The sequence below is a fragment of the Pongo pygmaeus genome, chromosome 15 (assembly GCF_028885625.2).
Source record: "Pongo pygmaeus isolate AG05252 chromosome 15, NHGRI_mPonPyg2-v2.0_pri, whole genome shotgun sequence".
Lineage (NCBI taxonomy): Eukaryota > Metazoa > Chordata > Mammalia > Primates > Hominidae > Pongo > Pongo pygmaeus.
This window is the reverse complement of record NC_072388.2, coordinates 30006175-30027484: the sequence shown is the minus strand read 5'-3', so window position 1 is coordinate 30027484 and position 21310 is coordinate 30006175. Positions and strand designations below refer to the sequence as shown.

The 21310-nt window shown below is 42.3% G+C and overlaps 1 protein-coding gene across 7 annotated transcripts in view; it reads right to left on the bottom strand.

Moving 5' to 3' along the window:
• Positions 1-21310, bottom strand: part of NUBPL (NUBP iron-sulfur cluster assembly factor, mitochondrial) — a 331583-nt gene that overhangs the window by 160187 nt on the left and 150086 nt on the right. The window lies entirely within an intron of this gene.

Here is a 21310-nt window from a genome sequence, read left to right as displayed (position 1 = left end):
CCAATTTGACCCATAAACCCTGAAAAACAGGCGACATGTTTTTTTTCTGTGCTACGGCCTGACCCCAATACTCTCTCTCTGATGGGGAAAAATGGCCACCTGAGGGAAGTACAAATTACAATACTATCCTGCAGCTTGACCTTTTCTGTAAGAGGGAAGGCAAATGGAGTGAAATACCGTATGTCCAAACTTTCTTTTCATTGAAGGAGAATACACAACTATACAAAGCTTGCAATTAACATCCCACAGGAGGACCTCTCAGCTTACCCCCATATCCTAGCCTCCCTATAGCTCCCCTTCCTATTAACGATAATCCTCCTCTAATCTCCTCCGCCCAGAAGGAAATAAGCAAAGAAATCTCCAAAGGACCACAAAAACCCCTGGGCTATCAGTTAAGTCCCCTTCAAGCTGTAGGGGGAGGGGAATTTGGCCCAACCTGGGTACATGTCCCCTTCTCCCTCTCTGATTTAAAGCAGATCAAGGAAGACCTGGGGAAGTTTTCAGATCCTGATAGGTACATAAATGTCCTAAAGGGTCTAGGGCAAATCTTCTATCTCACTTGGAGAGATGTCATGCTATTGTTAGATCAAACACTGGCCTTTAGTGAAAAGAATGAGGCTTTAGCTGCAGCCCAAGAGTTTGGAGATACTTGGTATCTTAGTCAAGTAAATGACAGAATGACAGCTGAAGAAAGGGACAAAATCCGTAATGGTCAGCAAGCTGTCCCCAGTATGGATCCCCACTGGGACCTTGACTCAGATCATGGGGACTGGAGTCGCAAACATCTGTTGACCTGTGTTCTAGAAGGACTAAGGAAAATTAGGAAAAAGTCCATGAATTATTCAATGATGTCCACATAACCCAGGGAAAGGAAGAAAATCCTTCTGCCTTCCTCGAGCAGCTATGGGAGGCCTTAAGAAAATATACTCACCTGTCAACCAAATCACTTGAGCGTCAATTGATTCTAAAAGATAAGTTTATTACCCAATCAGCCACAGATATCAGGAGAAAGCTCCAAAAGCAACCCCTGTGCCCTGAGCAAAATTTGGAGGCATTATTAAACCTGGCAACCTCAGTATTCTATAATAGGGACCAAGAGGAACAGGCCCAAAAGGAAAAGCAAGATCAGAGAAAGACTGCAGCTTTAGTCATCGCCCTCAGACAAACAAACCTTGGTGGTTCAGAGAGGACAGAAAATAGAGCAGGCCAATCACCCGGTAGGGCTTGTTATCAGTGTGGTTTACTAGGACACTTTAAAAAAAGACTGTCCAATGAGAAACAAGCCACCCCCTCGTCCATGTCTGCTATGCCAAGGCAGTCACCGGAAGGTGCACTGCCCCAGAGGATGAAAGTTCTCTGGGTCAGAGGCCCCCAACCAGATGATTCAACAACAGGACTGAGGGTGCCTGGGACAAGTGCCAGCTCATGTCATCACCCTCACTGAGCCCCGGGTACCTTTAACCATTGAGGGCCAGGAAATTGACTTCCTTCTAGACACTGGTGCAGCCTTCTCATTGTTAATCTCCTGTCCTGGATGACTGTCCTCAAGGTCCGTTACCATCCGAGGAATCCTGGGACAGCCTGTAACCAGGTATTTCTCCCAACTCCTCAGTTGTAATTGGGAGACTTTCTCTTTTCACATGCCTTTCTTGTTATGCCTGAAAGTCCCACATCCTATTAGAGACGGATATATTAGCCAAAGCTGGAGCTATTATCTACATGAATATGGGGAACAAGTTACCCATTTGTTGTCCCCTACTTGAAGAGGGAATAAACCCTGAAGTCTGGGCATTGGAAGGACAATTTGGAAGGGCGAAAAATGCCCACCCAGTCCAAACCAGGCTAAAAGACCCCATCACTTTTCCTTATCAAAGGCAATATCCCTTAAGGCCTGAAGCTCATAAAGGATTAAAGGATATTGTTAAATATTTAAAAGCTCAAGGCTTAGTAAACAAATGCAGCAGTCCCTGCAATACCCCAATTCTAGGAGTACAAAAACCAAACAGTCAGTGGAGACTAGTGCAAGATCTTAGACTCATCAATGAGGCAGTAATTCCTCTATATTTAGTTTTACCCAACCCCTATACCCTGCTCTCTCAAATACCAGAGGAAGCAGAATGGTTCACTGTTCTGGACCTCAAGGATGCCTTCTTCTGTATTCCCCTGCACTCTGACTCCCAGTTTCTCTTTGCCTTTGAGGATCCCACAGACCACATGTCCCAACTTACGTGGACAGTCTTGCCCCAGGGGTTTAGGGATAGCCCTCATCTGTTTGGTCAGGCACTGGCCCAAGATCTATGCTACTTCTCAAGTCCAGGCACTCTGGTCCTTCAGTATGTGGATGATTTACTTTTGGCTACCAGTTCGGAAGCCTCATGCCAGCAAGCTACTCTAGATCTCCTGAACTTTCTAGCTGATCAAGGGTACAAGGTGTTTAGGCCGAAGGCCCAGCTTTGCCTATAGCAGGTCAAGTATCTAGGTCTAATCTTAGCCAGAGGGACCAGCGCCCTCAGCAAGGAACAAATACAGCCTATACTGGCTTATCCTCACCCTAAGACATTAAAACAGTTGCAAGGGTTCCCTGGAATCACCAGCGTTTGCTGACTATGGATCCCCAGATACAGCAAGATAGCCAGGCCCCTCTATACTCTAATCAAGGAGAGAAACAGACAGTCAATAAGTCAAAGAAAGAAGTAGAAAGAGAGGAAGAGACAGACAAAGAGGGAGTCAGAAAGAGAGAAAGAAAGAGACAAAGGAGAAGCCGAAGAGAAAGAAAGAGAGATGGAAGTAGTAAAGAAAAAACAGTGTACCCTATTCCTTTAAAAGCCAGGGTAAATTTAAAACCCATAATTGATCATTGAAGGTCTTCCCTGTAACCCTATAACACTCCAATACCACCTTGTTGTCAGGTTTCGGGCATAGCCCAAAAGCACTGAGGACATTGACAATCCATAGCCTTCCTATCAAAAATTCTTAACCCAGCAGGTTTCCTAACAGGACATCTAAATCTTAATTACCATATAAAGGTCCAACCAGATCTAGGAGGAACTCCCTTCAGGACAGGACGATAGATGGTTCCTCCCAGGCGATTAAGGAAAAAAAGACACAATGGGTATTCAGTAAGAGAAAAGGAAACTCTTATAGAAGCAGAGTTAAGAAAATTGCCTAATAATTGGTCTGCTCAAACGTGTGAGCTGTTTGCACTCAGCCAAACCTTAAAGTACTTACAGAATCAGGAAGGAGCCATCTATACCAATTTTAAGTTAATATGGACTGAATGAAGTCTTATTAATAGCAAAGAAAAATTAAAATCCCAAACTTACAAGGTTTTCAACTAAAGTAAAGTTTACTAAAAATTAACAGTGTAACATGTATTATCCTACTGCCACACACTCTCAAAGGATTTCTCAGACAATTTGCAGGAAGTGACGAAATCTATCCTTACTCAATAGACTCTTTGGCAGCAGTGACTCTCCAAAACCACCAAGGCCTAGACCTCCTCACTGCTGAGAAAAGAGGACTCTGCACCTTCTTAGGGGAAAAGTATTGTTTTTACACTAACCAGTAAGGGATAGTAGAAGATGCCACCCGGCGTTTACAGGAAAAGGCTTCTGAAATCAGACAACGCCTTTCAAACTCTTATACCAACCTCTGGAGTTGGGCAACATGGCTTCTCCCCTTTCTAGGTCCCATGGCAGCCATCTTGCTGTTACTCGCCTTTGGACCCTGTATTTTTAACCTTCTTGTCAAATTTGTTTCCTCTAGAATTGAGGCCATCAAGCTCAATTGATGGTCTTACAAATGGAACCCCAAATGAGCTCAACTAACAACTTCTACCAAGGACTCCTGGACCGACCCGCTGGCCCTTCCACTGGACTAAAGAGCCCCCCTCTGGAGGACACTACTACTGCAGGGCCCCTTCTTTGCCCCTATCCAGCAGGAAGTAGCTAGAGCGGTCATCGGCCAAATTCCCCACAGCAGTGGGGGTGTCCTGTTTAGAGGGGGGATTGAGAAGTGACAACGTGCTAGCAGCCCTTGCTCACTCTTGGCATCTCCTTGGCCTCAGTGTCCACTCTGGCTGTGCTCGAGGAGCCCTTCAGCCTGCCGATGCACTATGGGGCCCCTACCTGGGGCTGGCAAAGACCAGAGCCGACTCCCTCTGCCCGTGGGGAGGTGTGGAGGGAGAGGCACGGGTGGGAGTTGGGGCTGTGCGCAGCGCTCGCGGGCCAGCGCGGGTTCCAGGTGGGCACAGGCTCGGCAGGCCCCGCACTGGGCATGGCCAGCCGGCACCTGCTGGGCTTGATCGGGGGATGCGCTCCTTCTGGGCTGCCAGAGTGCCCGGGCTAGGTGGCGCAAAGTCCCACGGCGACTGCCATTGAGAAGTGAAGCCGTCTGGGCTTCTAGGTCAGGTGGGGACCTGGAGAATTTTTCTGTCTAGCTAAAGGTTCGTAACTGCACCAATCAGCACTCTGTGTCTAGTTAAAGGTTTGTAAATGCACCAATCAGCACTCTGTGTCTAGCTAAAGGTTTGTAAATGCACCAATCAGCACTCTGTGTCTAGCTAATTGGGTAGGGGACTTGCAGAACTTTTGTGTCTTGCTAAAGGATTGTAAATGCACCAATCAGCGCTCTGTGTCTAGCTAAAGGTTTGTAAATGCACCAATCAGCACTGTCAAAATGGACCAATCAGCTCTCTGTAAAATGGACCAATCAGTAGGATGTGGGTGGGGCTAGATAAGGAATTAAAAGCAGGCCACCCCAGCCAGCAGCCGGCAACCTGCTTGGTTCCCCTTCCACGCGGTGGAAGCTTTGTTCTTTCGCTCTTCGCAGTAAATCTTGCTGATGCTCACTCTTTGGGTCCGCACCACCTTTATGAGCTGTAACATTCACCATGAAGGTCTGCAGCTTCACTCCTGAAGGCAGTGAGACCACGAACCCACCGGGAGGGATGAACAACTCCGGATGAGAGGAACAAACAACCCCGGAAGCGCCACCTTTATGAACTGTAACACTCACCGCGAAGGTCTGCAGCTTCACTCCTGAGGCCAGCGAGACCATGAACCCACCGGAAGGAATGAACAACCCCAGACACACTGCCTTTAAGAGCTGTAACACTCACCGCGAAGGTCTGCAGCTTCACTCCTGAAGTCAGCGAGACCACAAACCCACCAGAAGGAAGAAACTCTAGACACATCTGAACATCTGAAGGACCAAACTCTGGGCACACCATCTTTAAGAACTGTAACACTCATCACAAGGGTCCACGGCTTCATTCTTGAAGTCAGCGAGACCAAGAACCCACTAATTCCGGACACACTGGGATGTTAAAGTTTATTGTCTATGTGAATTCTGAAGTTATCCAAGATGGTGGGTAGAACTAGAGGGAATAGGAAGTGCCAACATCTTTAACAAGTGAGAAAAAAAGTGACCAAAGAAGAGAATGAGAGAAGGATTACACTTTTTTTTTTTAAGATGGAGTTTTGCTCTTGTTGCCTAGTGCTGGAGTGCAATGGCACGATCTCAGCTCACAGCAACCTCCACCTCCCGGGTTCAAGTGATTCTCCTGTCTCAGCCTCCCGAGTAGCTGGGATTACAGACATGCACCACCATGCCCGGCTAATTTTGTATTTTTAGTAGAGACAGGGTTTCTCCATGTTGCTCAGGCTGGTCTCAAACTCCCGACCTCAGGTGATCTGCCCACCTTGGCCTCCCAATGTGCTGGGATTACAGGCGTGGGCCACCATGCCTGGCCGATTATACTTTCAGTAACTATGACTATCAGAAAGAATATAAGTATAAAGATCCTCAGTGAGAGATACTGTTCTCTCAATACCCAAGAGGCAGGCTTCTAAAGGGGACCCCTAGAATGTCCATCAGTGGGACAGGAAGAAGGCAAAATCCTGCCCCTGTCTCCCTTGGACCTGGATAGATACTGCTTTTACCACCCAAAGAGTCACCCTCCTGCCCTGAGAGCTGGCAAGAGGCCAATACTCACAGAACCAACACCACCCCTCTGTCAGCAGAAAGCAGTTACAGAAAACTGACCTTCACCCATTTTTCCTCAAAGATTTGTGGTCTTGGGCTCTTGAGGAGGGAAATGTTACAGGCAGTTAGACGGGCATGAGCAGGGCAGGAGAGGGCTCTTCTCCCAGACCCACTAGGAATGTCAGGTAGTGGCTGGACAATTATCATACTGCCTCTCTAAAAATGATAATTCGGCAGCTGTGCCAGGCAGAGACAATCTCCTGTTGATCCACAGCTGTTAAAGTGTTAATTAAATGCAGGCACCAAGGAGAAGCAAAAAAGGCTTCCAATAAAATCTCAGGTATTGGGCGACTGAGCCCAGGCATGCACATTGATATGGTTTGGCTCTGTGTCCCCCCCCCAAAATCTCATCTTGTAGCTCCCATAATTCCCATGAGTTGTGGGAGAGACCCAGTGGGAGATAACTGAATCAGGGGGATGGGTCTTTCCCATGCTGTTCTCAAGAGAGTGAATAAGTCTCACAAGATCTGATAGTTTTAAAATTGGGAGTTTCCCTGCACAAGCTCTCTGTCTGCGGCCATCCATGTAAGAGGTGACTTGCTCCTCCTTGCCTTCTGCCATGATTGTGAGGCCTCCCCAGGCATGTGGATCTGTAAGTTTCTTCCCAGTCTCAGGTACGTCTTTCTCAGCAGTGTGAAAACAGACTAATATACACATTAAGAGGCAAAATGGTGGAGTAAGACCTTACTGGGGCACTCCACCAGAAAAGGAAAGAAAGCCTCAGATGGGCATGTGTACAACTTCCCAAACACACTGTGTGTGCTCAATTCCCAAGGGTAAGAAGGGCACTGTGCATGCAGGCAGCCCACCCTAAGGGAAGAATCACGAGAAAGGGGCCCAGGATGCCAGTTTATAAAGTCCTAGGATCATGGTTAAACAGGGCACTTATTCTTCAAGTTGCTCATTTGGATCTCTTCCAAATGCACTTTTCTTTCCTCCTGCTCTAAAGCTTTTTAACAAACTTCTCCTCCTGCAAAAAGAATATAAGTATTGGAGTAGAAGCTGCCCTAGCAAATAAGGAATATGCCAAATCTTACCCTAAATCTCTAGTAGACAGTGAGTCAAAAAACGAGCTCTACTTAAGACTTCATTAAAAGCATTGTCTGCAGGGAATCACAGTTTTTAGTTAAAGATATTAAGGAGAATTTATGCAATACAAAATTGGGCACCAGAAGCACCAAACAAAAATTGGGGAAGAAAAGGAAGAAATGTTTAGGTTTAGGAGAAAGGAAGTCCTAAACAGCATAAAGATGAAAAATTTTTCTTTTTAATGACCAGAGAGGCTTATATTTGGGCACTTACCAAGAGTGACAGGAATGTGGGGTATAACAGAATTAGTAGACCTCAAAGTATTTTTTTAAAAACTGCCCTAGTAGCCTCTCTAGCTGGAGAATATTATAGTCTAAATCAATTGTACTTTCAAGGAATTCTGAGTTTTAATTACTAGAAAATTTCAGTAGCAATATGTCATACCTACTAGGTTAATATCCAAATTTAGCTTTATACATACATTCATTTTGGAAACCAGTATTGTTCACATTATTTCTGTAAAGAATTTAACCTTGCCGCAAAAGGCCCCAAGATAATTTGTCTTTGACCTCAGCTTCTAGGATGTAATCTCTAAGGTCTCTGCTCATGGGCCTTGAGCTAGCCATGTAGTAATAATGTGATTTAGAGTGGGGGCTTTGGGTCATGCCTGGAGGGACAGGAGACAAAAGAATGAGATCAGCCATATGGACAATCAATCGTGCCCCATCACAGAGCCCCAATAAAAATTCTGAACATCAAGGCTCACATGAGCTTCCCTGGTTGGCAATGCTACACCCGTATTGTCATACATCAATGCCAGGAGACTAACAGACTGATTCTGAGGGGAAAAGACAACAGAAGCTCTGCATTTGATAACTCCCCAGACTCCACCTTATGTACTTCTTCCCTTGGCTGATTTTAATATGTACTCTTTTCCTGTAATGAACTATAAGTGTGAGTATAACATCTTTCAGTGAGTTCTTTGAGTCCTTCTAACGAATTATTGAACCTAAGGGTGATCTTGGGAACCCCTACACTTGCAGTCAATGTCAAAAGTGAGGGCAGTCTCATGGGGACTATGCTCTTTAACACCATTATTTGACCTAAACTCTTCACATATTGCAAAGGGTTCTCTCTAAATCTATTTGTTTACAGGGAATAAAAATGATTTGAAAAGAATCCAATACTTAACATTAGGTGAAACTATTGTGTCTGGAATTGGTGGGTTCTTGGTCTCACTGACTTCAAGAATGAAGCCGTGGACCCTTGCGGTGAGCGTTTAAGTTCTTAAAGATGGTGTGTCCGGAGTTTCTTCTTACTAGTGGGTTCATGGTCTCCCTGACTTCAGGAGTGAAGCTGCAGACCTTCACAGTGAGTGTTGCAGCTCTTAAAGGTGGCACATCTGGAGTTGTTCGTTCCTTCCAGTGGGTTCGTGGTCTCGCTGGCTTCAGGAGTGAAGCTGCAAACCTTCGCAGTGAGTGTTACAGCTCATAAAGGTGGCGCGGACCCAAAGAGTGAGCAGCAGCAAGATTTATTGCAAAGAGCGAAAGAACAAAGCTTCCACATGTGGAAGGGGACCCAAGTGGGTTGCCACTGCTGGCTCGGGCAGCCTGCTTTTATTCCCTTATCTGACCCCACCCACATCCTGCTGATTGGTCCGTTTTACAGACAGCTGATTGGTACGTTTTGACAGGGTGCTGATTGGTGCGTTTACAATCCCTGAGCTAGACACAGAGTGCTGATTGGTGCATTTACAATCCTCTAGCTAGACATAAAAGTTCTCCAAGTCCCCACTAGATGAGCTAGACACAGCACACGGACTGGTGCATTTACAAACCTTTAGCTAGACACAGAGTGCTGATTGGTGCACATACAATCCTCTAGCTAAACACAAAAGTTCTCCAAGTCCCCACCCAGCTCAGGAGCCCAGCTGGCTTCGTCTAGTGGATCCTGTGCCGGAGCCATTGGTGGAGCTGCCTGCCAGTCCCGCGCCACGCACCCGCACTCCTCAGTCCTTGGGCAGTCAATGGGACTGGGTGCCCCAGAGCAGTGGGCAGCACCCATCGGGGAGGCTCGGGCCGTGCGGGAGCCCATGGTGGCGGGGGGGGCGGGGGGGAGGGCATGGCAGTCTGCAGGTCCTGAGCCCTGCCCTGTGGAGGGGCGGCTGAGGCCCAGCGAGAATTCAAGTGTGGCGTAGGCAGGCCGGCAGTGCTGGGGGACCCAGCGCACCCTCCACAGCTGCTGGCCCAGGTGCTAAGCCCCTCACTGCCCGGGGCCAGTGGCACCGGCCGGCTGCTCCAAGTGCAGGGCCCGCCAAGCCTGCGCCCACCCGGAACTCATGCTGGCCTGCGAGGGCCGCATGCAACCTCGATTCCCGCCCACACCTCTCCCTCCACACCTCCCCGCAAGCAGAGGGAGCTGGCTCCGGCCTTGGCCTGCCCAGAGAGGGGCTCCCACAGTGCAGCAGTGGGCTGAAGGGCTCCTCAAGTGCGGCCAGAGTGGGCGATGAGGCCGAGAAGGCGCCAAGAGCGAGCGAGGGCTGCCAGCATGCTGTCACCTCTCACTATTACTGAATAGTAACTAGTCTACTGAACTACTAATGGCCATCAGCTTCCACAAATCCCTCTTAACAGTGTAGAAGTATCAACAATTAACCACTAAGAAAAGCGCTGTTGGGTTTTAATCTGGATAATATAGACATTTACTGTGTCACTGGACAGAAACTTATTTCCCTTTACTGAATAATAGCTTGTTCTGGGTAACTGGGAAATGCCATTGTACCTCAGTGAAATGTAATTAAGCCCAAATAATGAATACTGTATAACAATTTTAATTCAATTTTTAAGTTTTACCTTATTTTAATTGACAAAGAATAACTGCACAGTATATTTATGTGGTGCAATGTGATGTTTCGATACATGCTGACATTGCAGAATGATGAAATCAAGCAACTAACATACTCATCACCTCACATACTTAACATTTAAAAAATTTTTTATGGTAAGAACATTTAAAATCTAATCCTACAGTTACTATACTTAATAAATGAATGATATTCCTGCAGTTATTGACATCACAACATAGAAGAGTATCAAACTTCTCATTGCCAAACACTACTAAAAAGACTTTGTAACAGGTCTCCATATAAACTTCACCAAAATATATTTCAGAGTAAAGATATTTACAGATACATTCACTCAGAAATGTCTTATAAAATACAACGTATAAAATACAAAACTTGTAGCTGAATGAGCACTTGGGAAACAAAGGAATACTCTTAATATTTTGTCAATTAGCGTTTCAGGGATGACATTAAAAAGAGTGTTTTCAATCTTTCAAGCAAAAATTTAAAACTTTTAAAACTTCAGTTGTACAGTTTAGTTAAAAGCTGAGCCAAGAGAATCAGAGAGATTACAAGTAGGACCCTGCCCAAGTTATTTAACCTCATTGTGCCTCAGTTTCATCATTTGTAAAAATAATAATGATAATAATAATAATAGTACATTATACAGAATTGTGTGATTTAAATGTGAATGCAGATAAACAGTATAAGGCTTAGCAGATAGTAAATACCTAAAAATAGGTAGCTATTTTTAGTAAAATATCATTGTCTAGGGATAATATATCAATTCAACCTATTTAATTTGATGCTTTCTACATTCAGATAATTAATACACGACATTTAGATGCTACCAAAATAAACTAACTATAAAAGTCTATTTGTTTCTACAGACATATAGGCTTACCCTAAACAAAAAATATTTTTAAAAGATATTTAAGTCATTATGGGCCGGGCGCAGTGGCTCATGCCTGTAATCCCAAGGCAGGTGGACTGCTTGAGATCAAGAGTTCAAGACCAGCCTGACCAACATGGCGAAATGCCATCTCTACTAAAAATACAAAAATTAGCCAGACATGGTGGTGCAGGTCTGTAGTCTTAGCTACTCGGGAGGCTGAGGCAGGAGAATTGCTTGAACCCAGGAGGCGGAGGTTGCAGTGAGCCGAGATCGTGCCACTGCACTCCAGCCTGGGTGACAAAGAGAGACTCCGTCTAAAAAAAAAAAAAAAAAAGTGTAAGTCACTATTGAGTCACTTCTTTTGGTGGACTTTCCATCAACATCACATTAATAATAATACAGAAAATAAGTAGTGAACACAGACACATGCCTATGAAGGCAAATAGTATAGAATTTTTTTTCAAACTATGAATGATCACATAGCACTGGCTTAAAAAAAAAATCAGTAAGTAAATGTTCACAGTAGCCAAAAGAATCTATAGGACAGGTTTCATGCCTTTTTTATTTATAACAATATCCCTAACATCTAACTACTGAAAAAATGAATAAAGCCAGAGGGTAGCTTGCCTTAAAAAGTAGCAAGGACCTTTCTCTCTGGCTGCCCTTAACATTTTTTCCTTCATTTCAACTTTGGTGAATCTGACAATTATGTGTCTTGGAGTTGCTCTTCTCGAGGAGTATCTCTGTGGCGTTCTCTGTATTTCCTGAATCTGAATGTTGGCCTGCCTTGCTAGATTGGGGAAGTTCTCCTGGATAATATCCTGCAGAATGTTTTCCAACTTGTTTCCATTCTCCCCGTCACTTTCAGGTACACCAATCAGACGTAGATTTGGTCTTTTCACATAGTCCCACATTTCTTGGAGGCTTTGCTCATTTCTTTTTATTCTTTTTTCTTTAAACTTCCCTTCTCGCTTCATTTCATTCATTTCATCTTCCAGGGCTGATACCCTTTCTTCCATTTGATCGCATCGGCTCCTGAGGCTTCTGCATTCTTCACATAGTTCTCGAGCCTTGGTTTTCAGCTCCATCAGCTCCTTTAAGCACTTCTCTGTATTGGTTATTCTAGTTATACATTATTCTAAATTTTTTTCAAAGTTTTCAACTTCTTTGCCTTTGGTTTGAATATCCTCCCGTAGCTCGGAGTAATTTGATCGTCTGAAGCCTTCTTCTCTCAGCTCGTCAAAGTCATTCTCCGTCCAGCTTTGTTCCGTTGCTGGTGAGGAACTGCGTTCCTTTGGAGGAGGAGAGGTGCTCTGCATTTTAGAGTTTCCAGTTTTTCTGCTCTGTTTTTTCCCCATCTTTGTGGTTTTATCTACTTTTGGTCTTTGATGATGGTGATGTACAGATGGGTTTTTGGGGTGGATGTCCTTTCTGCTAGTTTTCCTTCTAACAGACAGGACCCTCAGCTGCAGGTCTGTTGGAGTACCTGGCCGGCCGTGTGAGGTGTCAGTCTGCCCCTGCTGGGGGGTGCCTCCCAGTTAGGCTGCTCGGGGGTCAGGGGTCAGGGACCCACTTGAGGAGGCAGTCAGCCCGTTCTCAGATCTCCAGCTGCGTGCTGGGAGAACCACTGCTCTCCTCAAAGCTGTCAGACAGGGACATTTAAGGAAGGGACTGCATCAACTAATGAGCAAAATAACCAGCTAACGTCATAATGACAGGATCAGATTCACACATAACAATATTAACTTTAAATGTAAATGGACTAAATGCTCCAATTAAAAGACACAGACTGGCAAATTGGATAAAGACTCAAGACCCATCATTGTGCTGTATTCAGGAAACCCATCTCACGTGCAGAGACACACATAGGCTCAAAATAAAAGGATGGAGGAAGATCTACCAAGCAAATGGAAAACAAAAAAAGGCAGGGGTTGCAATCCTAGTCTCTGATAAAACAGACTTTAAACCAACAAAGATCAAAAGAGACAAAGAAGGCCATTACATAATGGTAAAGGGATTAATTCAACAAGAAGAGCTAACTATCCTAAATATATATGCACCCAATACAGGAGCACCCAGATTCATAAAGCAAGTCCTGAGTGACCTACAAAGAGACTTAGACTCCCACACATTAATAATGGGAGACTTTAACACCCCACTGTCAACATTAGACAGATCAACGAGACAGAAAATCAACAAGGATACCCAGGAATTGAACTCAGCTCTGCACCAAGCAGACCTAATAGACATCTACAGAACTCTCCACCCCAAATCAACAGAATATACATTTTTTTCAGCACCACACCACACCTATTCCAAAATTGACCATATACTTGGAAGTAAAGCTCTCCTCAATAAATGTAAAAGAACAGAAATTATAACAAACTGTCTCTCAGATCACAGTGCAATCAAGCTAGAACTCAGGATTAAGAATCTCACTCAAAACCGCTCAACTACGTGGAAACTGAACAACCTGCTCCTGAATGACTACTGGGTACATAACGAAATGAAGGCAGAAATAAAGATGTTCTTTGAAACCAACGAGAACCAAGACACAACATACCAGAATCTCTGGGATGCATTCAAAGCAGTGTGTAGAGGGAAATTTATAGCACTAAATGCCCACAAGAGAAAGCAGGAAAGATCCAAAATTGACACCCTAACATCACAATTAAAAGAACTAGAAAAGCAAGAGCAAACACGTTCAAAAGCTAGCAGAAGGCAAGAAATAACTAAAATCAGAGCAGAACTGAAGGAAATAGAGACACAAAAAACCCTTCAAAAAATAAATGAATCCAGGAGCTGGTTTTTTGAGAGGATCAACAAAATTGATAGACCACTAGCAAGATTAATAAAGAAAAAAAGAGAGAAGAATCAAATAGATGCAATAAAAAATGATAAAGGGGATATCACCACTGATCCCACAGAAATACAAACTACCATCAGAGAATATTACAAACACCTCTACGCAAATAAACTAGAAAATCTAGAAGAAATGGATAAATTCCTCAACACATACACCCTCCCAAGACTAAACCAGGAAGAAATTGAATCTCTGAATAGACCAATAACAGGATCTGAAATTGTGGCAATAATCAATAGCTTACCAACCAAAAAAAGTCCAGGACCAGATGGGTTCACAGCCGAATTCTACCAGAGGTACAAGGAGGAACTGGTACCATTCCTTCTGAAACTATTCCAATCAATAGAAAAAGAGGGAATCCTCCCTAACTCATTTTATGAGGCCAGCATCATCCTGATACCAAAGCCGGGCAGAGACACAACCAAAAAAGAGAATTTTAGACCAATATCCTTGATGAACATTGATGCAAAAATCCTCAATAAAATACTGGCAAACAGAATCCAGCAGCACATCAAAAAGCTTATCCACCATGATCAAGTGGGCTTCATCCCTGGGATGCAAGGCTGGTTCAATATACGCAAATCAATAAATGTAATCCAGCATATAAACAGAACCAAAGTCAAAAACCACATGATTATCTCAATAGATGCAGAAAAGGCCTTTGACAAAATTCAACAACCCTTCATGCTAAAAACTCTCAATAAATTAGGTATTGATGGGACGTATCTCAAAATAATAAGAGCTATTTATGACAAACCCATAGCCAATATCATACTGAATGGGCAAAAACTGGAAGCATTCCCTTTGAAAACTGGCACAAGACAGGGATGCCCTCTCTCACCACTTCTATTCAACATAGTGTTGGAAGTTCTGGCCAGGGCAATTAGGCAAGAGAAGGAAATCAAGGGTATTCAATTAGGAAAAGAGGAAGTCAAATTGTCCCTGTTTGCAGATGACATGATAGTATATCTAGAAAACCCCATTGTCTCAGCCCAAAATCTCCTTAAGCTGATAAGCAACTTCAGCAAAGTCTCAGGATACAAAATCAATGTACAAAAATCACAAGCATTCTTATACATCAATAACAGACAAACAGAGAGCCAAATCATGAGTGAACTCCCATTCACAATTGCTTCAAAGAGAATAAAATACCTAGGAATCCAACTTACAAGGGATGTGAAGGACCTCTTCAAGGAGAACTACAAACCACTGCTCAAGGAAATAAAAGAGGATACAAACAAATGGAAGAACATTCCATGCTCATGGGTAGGAAGAATCAATATCATGAAAATGGCCATCCTTCCCAAGGTAATTTACAGATTCAATGCCATCCCCATCAAGTTACCAATGACTTTCTTCACAGAATTGGAAAAAACTACTTTAAAGTTCATATGGAACCAAAAAAGAGCCCGCATCGCCAAGTCAATCCTAAGCCAAAAGAACAAAGCTGGAGGCATCACGCTACCTGACTTCAAACTATACTACAAGGCTACAGTAACCAAAACAGCATGGTACTGGTACCAAAACAGAGATATAGATCAATGGAACAGAACAGAGCCCTCAGAAATAACGCCACATATCTACAACTATCTGATCTTTGACAAACCTGACAAAAACAAGCAATGGGGAAAGGATTCCCTATTTAATAAATGGTGCTGGGAAAACTGGCTAGCCATATGTAGAAAGCTGAAACTGGATCCCTTCCTTACACCTTATACAAAAATTAATTCAAGATGGATTAAAGACTTAAATGTTAGACCTAAAACCATAAAAACCCTAGAAGAAAACCTAGGCAATACCATTCAGGACATAGGCATGGGCAAGGACTTCATGTCTAAAACTCCAAAAGCAATGGCAACAAAAGCCAAAATTGACAAATGGGATCTAATTAAACTAATGAGCTTCTGCACAGCAAAGGAAACTACCATCAGAGTGAACAGGCAACCTACAAAATGGGAGAAAATTTTCGCAACCTACTCATCTGACAAAGGGCTAGTATCAAGAATCTACAATGAACTCCAACAAATTTACAAGAAAAAAACAAACAACCCCATCAAAAAGTGGGCGAAGGACATGAACAGACACTTCTCAAAAGAAGACATTTATGCAGCCAGAAAACACATGAAAAAATGCTCACCATCACTGGCCATCAGAGAAATGCAAATCAAAACCACAATGAGATACCATCTCACACCAGTTAGAATGGCAATCATTAAAAAGTCAGGAAACAACAGGTGCTGGAGAGGATGTGGAGAAATAGGAACACTTTTACACTGTTGGTGGGACTGTAAACTAGTTCAACCCTTGTGGAAGTCAGTGTGGCGATTCCTCAGGGATCTAGAACTAGAAATTCCATTTGACCCAGCCATCCCATTACTGGGTATATACCCAAAGGACTATAAATCATGCTGCTATAAAGACACATGCACACGTATGTTTATTGCGGCATTATTCACAATAGCAAAGACTTGGAACCAACCCAAATGTCCAACAATGATAGACTGGATTAAGAAAATGTGGCACATATACACCATGGAATACTATGCAGCCATAAAAAATGATGAGTTCACGTCCTTTGTAGGGACATGGATGAAATTGGAAATCATCATTCTCAGTAAACTATCGCAAGAACAAAAAACCAAACACCGCATATTCTCACTCATAGGTGGGAATTGAACAATGAGAACACATGGACACAGGAAGGGGAACATCACACTTCGGGGACTGTTGTGGGGTGGGGGGAGGGGGGAGGGATAGCATTGGGAGATATACCTAATGCTAGATGACGAGTTGGTGGGTGCAGCGCACCAGCATGGCACATGTATACATATGTAACTTACCTGCACGTTGCGCACATGTACCATAGAGCCTAAAGTATAATAATAATAATAATAATAATAATAATAATAAAAAAAAAAATTCTGTTCAAACAGAAAAAAAAAAAAAAAAAAAAAGTAGCAAGGAGACACTGATGGTCTCTGAAATTACTGACATGAGAGTTATGCTTTGGGAAGAATCATCTGGCAATCTCTGGTAAGTGATAGGGGGTAAAATAAAGTCAGTGATGAGGGCATAAAAGAGGATGTTACTAAAACAAGTTACCAAAACTGCCACCATCAGTTTAAAATAGTCTTTCAACACTTAAAAAAAAAAAAAAAGACCAAAATGGATGACATAGAATCACTCTGCAGCAATTACGGCAAAGATGGGAGTACAATTCAATCAGTATTAAAATAATTATAAGGAAAACACTGACTATATCTCATCATATCTAAAACACCATAGATTGGAAGATACACCATTATTTTATATACAACCAAGAAAGAAAACAATGCTAAATATTAAACTGACACAATGCCAAGATGTTATTGATTATAAAATACTCTACAATTTCAGAGACATTAAAATTTGAAAAATATATAACTTAAAGTCAATGAAAAATAGTATCTACCTAAATAGTAAAAAGAGGTCATAATCTCCAGTACTGGAAGTCCCCAATAATATTCATTACTCCTCATCACCTGCTTGGGATCTGTTCAATGTTCAAGTCTTCTTGGAGCTTAAATAGCCCCAGCAGGCTTTTGACATCTGACTCCGATCCCATGATCCCCGACTGCACCAAAAGACATAGGGTAGGCCCTTACCTGTCCAACAGGGGCCACTACTCTAAGAAGCTCTCCTAAAGGCTCAGCAAGTAATCTCATGTGACCTTTATTAAGGCTTCTTAATTATCACTGCAGAAGACAAGACTCTATGTTTTATAATTACCCTCATCCTAACTCAGTTCAAATCACTGTAGGTTATTCTTCAAAGTCTGCATCATGGAAAATGGAGAGATTTTTCTCTTTAACTCTGCTGGTCAGAGATGAAGTCATGCCTTTCCAGTTTTCAATGCTGTATATTTAATCTGCAACAAAAATGTTAAGCCCTAACAGCCTTTTCATATTTTAGTTTGTCACCTTGGCATTGCAGAATAAATATTGATTAAAACAAAATTTTAAGTCTGCATTAAACAACAGAAAGAGTAAAAAAGTTAGGCATTCTTCTGGAAGTGTTTAAGGTAGAAATAGGATATTGTAAAGGTGGTAATTAGCCTCCTTTCAATTTATTTATTTTCAAAAGCAAATTACTTCAGCCTCACTATTTTTTGTTGCTAATAAATTGTGTCTGATATCTTTCATTCCCCGTTGATCAATATATTTCACCGGCTTGGCACATTTTTCTAATAGTGCTTCCTTTTGCTCTAATTTTGATTGTTGGCTTTCAATTGAATAAGACTGTGCCATTTTATCTCTTATAAACAAGCCAGCTTTCTGCATGCTTCCTACTTTTGTCAGAGCTACAGTTAGAGCCTACCCTTAACATGAACTATTCCAGGACCTCTATTTCATTACTTTCCTCTGGTAGATACACAAAGAAGGACATGAGAAAAGTTTTATCTGTCTGGTCAGAACAAAAGACAACCCAAGCATCTTTGCTTTATATTTGAAACACTGGTCAAATTTAAACTACAATGATGGCTTCAATTTCATAGTACCTTTATGTCCTTTCTCTTTCTTGTTACTTCCTTTCCTGTTCTCTTTTCAGATTCAGGCCTGGAGTTAGACAAGACACTCCGTTTTTCTCTTATATTTTTACTTCTTTATTTAGAAGCCGGAAAAATCAGAAATGAAATCTGTTGTTAAACTTTTATGTTTGTATTTAAACAGTCAAATTATACCCCCAATTCTATGTTCTGAAAGTTTCTAATTCTCTAATGTTCACTTAGTGAGAATGAGAAATTAATATGAATGGACAGAATCAGGGAAAGGTCTACCTCTCTCTTTAGGGAGCATCTGAATCAATGACAGGAAAGTAAAATTGGTAACCTGAGCCCACAGCTTCAATCATTTCTAGAGCCTAAGTTAGTCTACAAATGGGTTGAGAACATATTTTTTTTCACTCAGGCGAAAAGTCATTTCCAAAGTAAACAAAGACTTTAAACTGGGAATTAAGGGCAAGATCAGGGATAAGGAAGTTAATACCATATTGAAAAGTTCTAAGGAAGAAGGCCATGTAACTAGATAAAGAAGCATAACCTTGACAAAGGAGAGAGCCAGTGTGAGGAAATAGCTAGTGATATAACAAATGGGAGAACAAGAGATGACCTGCTAGCATCCAGAACAGTGCAAGATGTGTCTGCAAGACCTAAAGCCTAAAGAAGGAATTCATGGCCAATAACAGTAAAGTACCTTTCTCTTCCAAAGATGACAGAACTAGAGTTGACCCAAGAAGGCTGATCAATAATATAGAGCAGAATATAATCTAGCTCAGCTATATATAATCAGAAGGCTGCAGCAGGAGGTCTTCCCTGGGTGTTGGGTTAGAAAAATACTCCAACAGCCAGGTCCCTCTCAGCTTTTCAAATTGCTACAATTCAAAACTACACAGCACAAGCAGTGAAATATCAGTGGCTGATACTTTAAAACAGTAACTCCCCTCCTTATTTTATACTTTGGTTACTTTGTTTTATTTCTATTGCTTTCTTGATAAAATTACCCATTTAAAGCATCAGATCACTAAGTAATTTTATCAAGTGAAAAGTGTCTCTATACCTGTATTACTAGAAACCAAAAGATAAAAGTAAATTAGTGAAGTAGTAACAGTGACCACATCTACTATAGCACTTGAGAAATTTGGCATAAATGACTGAGGTGGTGTTTTAGTCTGTTTTCTGTTGCTATAACTGAATACCACAGACTGGGTAATTTATAAAGAATAGAGTTTTATTTAGCTCATGATTCTGGAGGCTAGGAAGTCCAAGGTCAAGATACCAGCATCTTGCGAGGGCCTTTGTGCTGCATGATTCCATTAAGAAAGGACCAGTAAGCAATGCAAAAGAGAAAGCACAAGCGGCCAGGCTCACTATATAACAATACACTCTTGTAATAACTAACCCATTCCCATGATAACATTAATTCATTCATGAGGACTCAGCCCTTCACGACCCCATCACCTGTCATTAGGCCCCACCTCCCAACACTGCCTGGTTGGGGACCAAGTTTCAACATGAGATTTGGAGGTGACCAACACCCAAACCATAGTGAGTGGGAAACTGGGAACAGTTGGTGCCAATCTAAAAAGTTGCAGTAACTTTTGGTCTTAGATAGCTCCAGTAGCAACATTAAAAAAAAAAAAAAAAAAAAAGGAACACTACAATACTCAAAAACTGCATATATAAGTACTCATCATCACAGTGAGTTGTAGGTACACATGTAAGTCATCTGACAACAGAAAAAGAAGGACATTTTAAGTAGAAGGAAATAACCAGCAATTAATATTCATAGGCTGTTTCTAACTCCTTCTAACAACTTGTTCTCTTTCAATGCTGACTAACGGGGTTTGCTCTATGACACGGACCTTAAATGAGACTGCAAACTCTTATACTGTGTAACACTATTACCAACCTGATGGTCAACACTATGTAACACTCAGCCTTGTTCTCTAAATTCCAACTTTGATTGCCTTAAATAAAACATTGCACAACAGTATTTTTTAAATCATCAAAACTAGCATATCTGTATTTCTTGCTTATTACTACAAGTCAAAAGTAGATCTGTAACTAAGGGCTTTATTTCACATTTTGAACTCTGGATCTATGTCTTATACAACTGTGTAACCTCAACATCTAACCAATGGCCCAAACATAGTAAATAGCCAATAAATGTCCGTTGCTGGCTGTGCGCAGAGGCTCACACCTGTAATCCCAACACTTTGAAAGGCCGAGGCGAGCAGATCATGAGGTCAGGAGTTCCAGACCAGCCTGAACAACATGGTGAAACCCCGTCTCTACTAAAAATACAAAAATTAGCCAGACATAATGGCGCACGCCTGTAATCCCAGCTACTCAGGAGGTTGAGGCAGGAGAATCGCTTGAACCCAGGAGGCGGAGGTTGCAGTGAGCCAAGATCACGCCACTGCACTCCTGCCTGGGCGACAGAGCAAGACTCCATCATAAATAAATAAATGTATGTAAGTATGTATGTATGTTGCTGTAAGTTGACAAAAAGCCCAATGACATTTTTAAAGTACAACAATAAGTATCTGCTGTCAGCTCAATAAATAATTATTAAATAAGTGAAAAAATGCCCAAAAAGAACTTGTTAGATTAATCAAACTAAGCTACTCGCCAAATAATACTGCCTTACACAAATATTTCAAAGAACTGGACTTTAGTTATGTATCTATTTCCTTGTTCACTAATCTATAATTTTAAAATGGAAAGGAGAATTCAAAATCAGGATTAATGTACCTGATTCCTTAGCTTCACATTAAGCTCCCAAATAAATCTAAGAACAATAACTGAACTATATTATATAGAAAGTCTACCTCACGTTGGCCAGGCACGGTGGCTCACGCCTGTAATCCCAGCACTCTGGGAGGCCAAGGCGGGCAGATCACGAGGTCAGGAGATCAAGACCACCCTGGCTAACACGGTGAAACCCTGTCTCTACTAAAAATACAAAAAATTAGCTAGGTATGGTGGCGAGTTCCTGTAATCCCAGACACTCAGGAGGCTGAGGCAGGAGAATGGTGTGAACCCAAGAGGTGGAGCTTGCAGTGAGCCCAGATAGCCCCACTGCACTCCAGCCTGGGC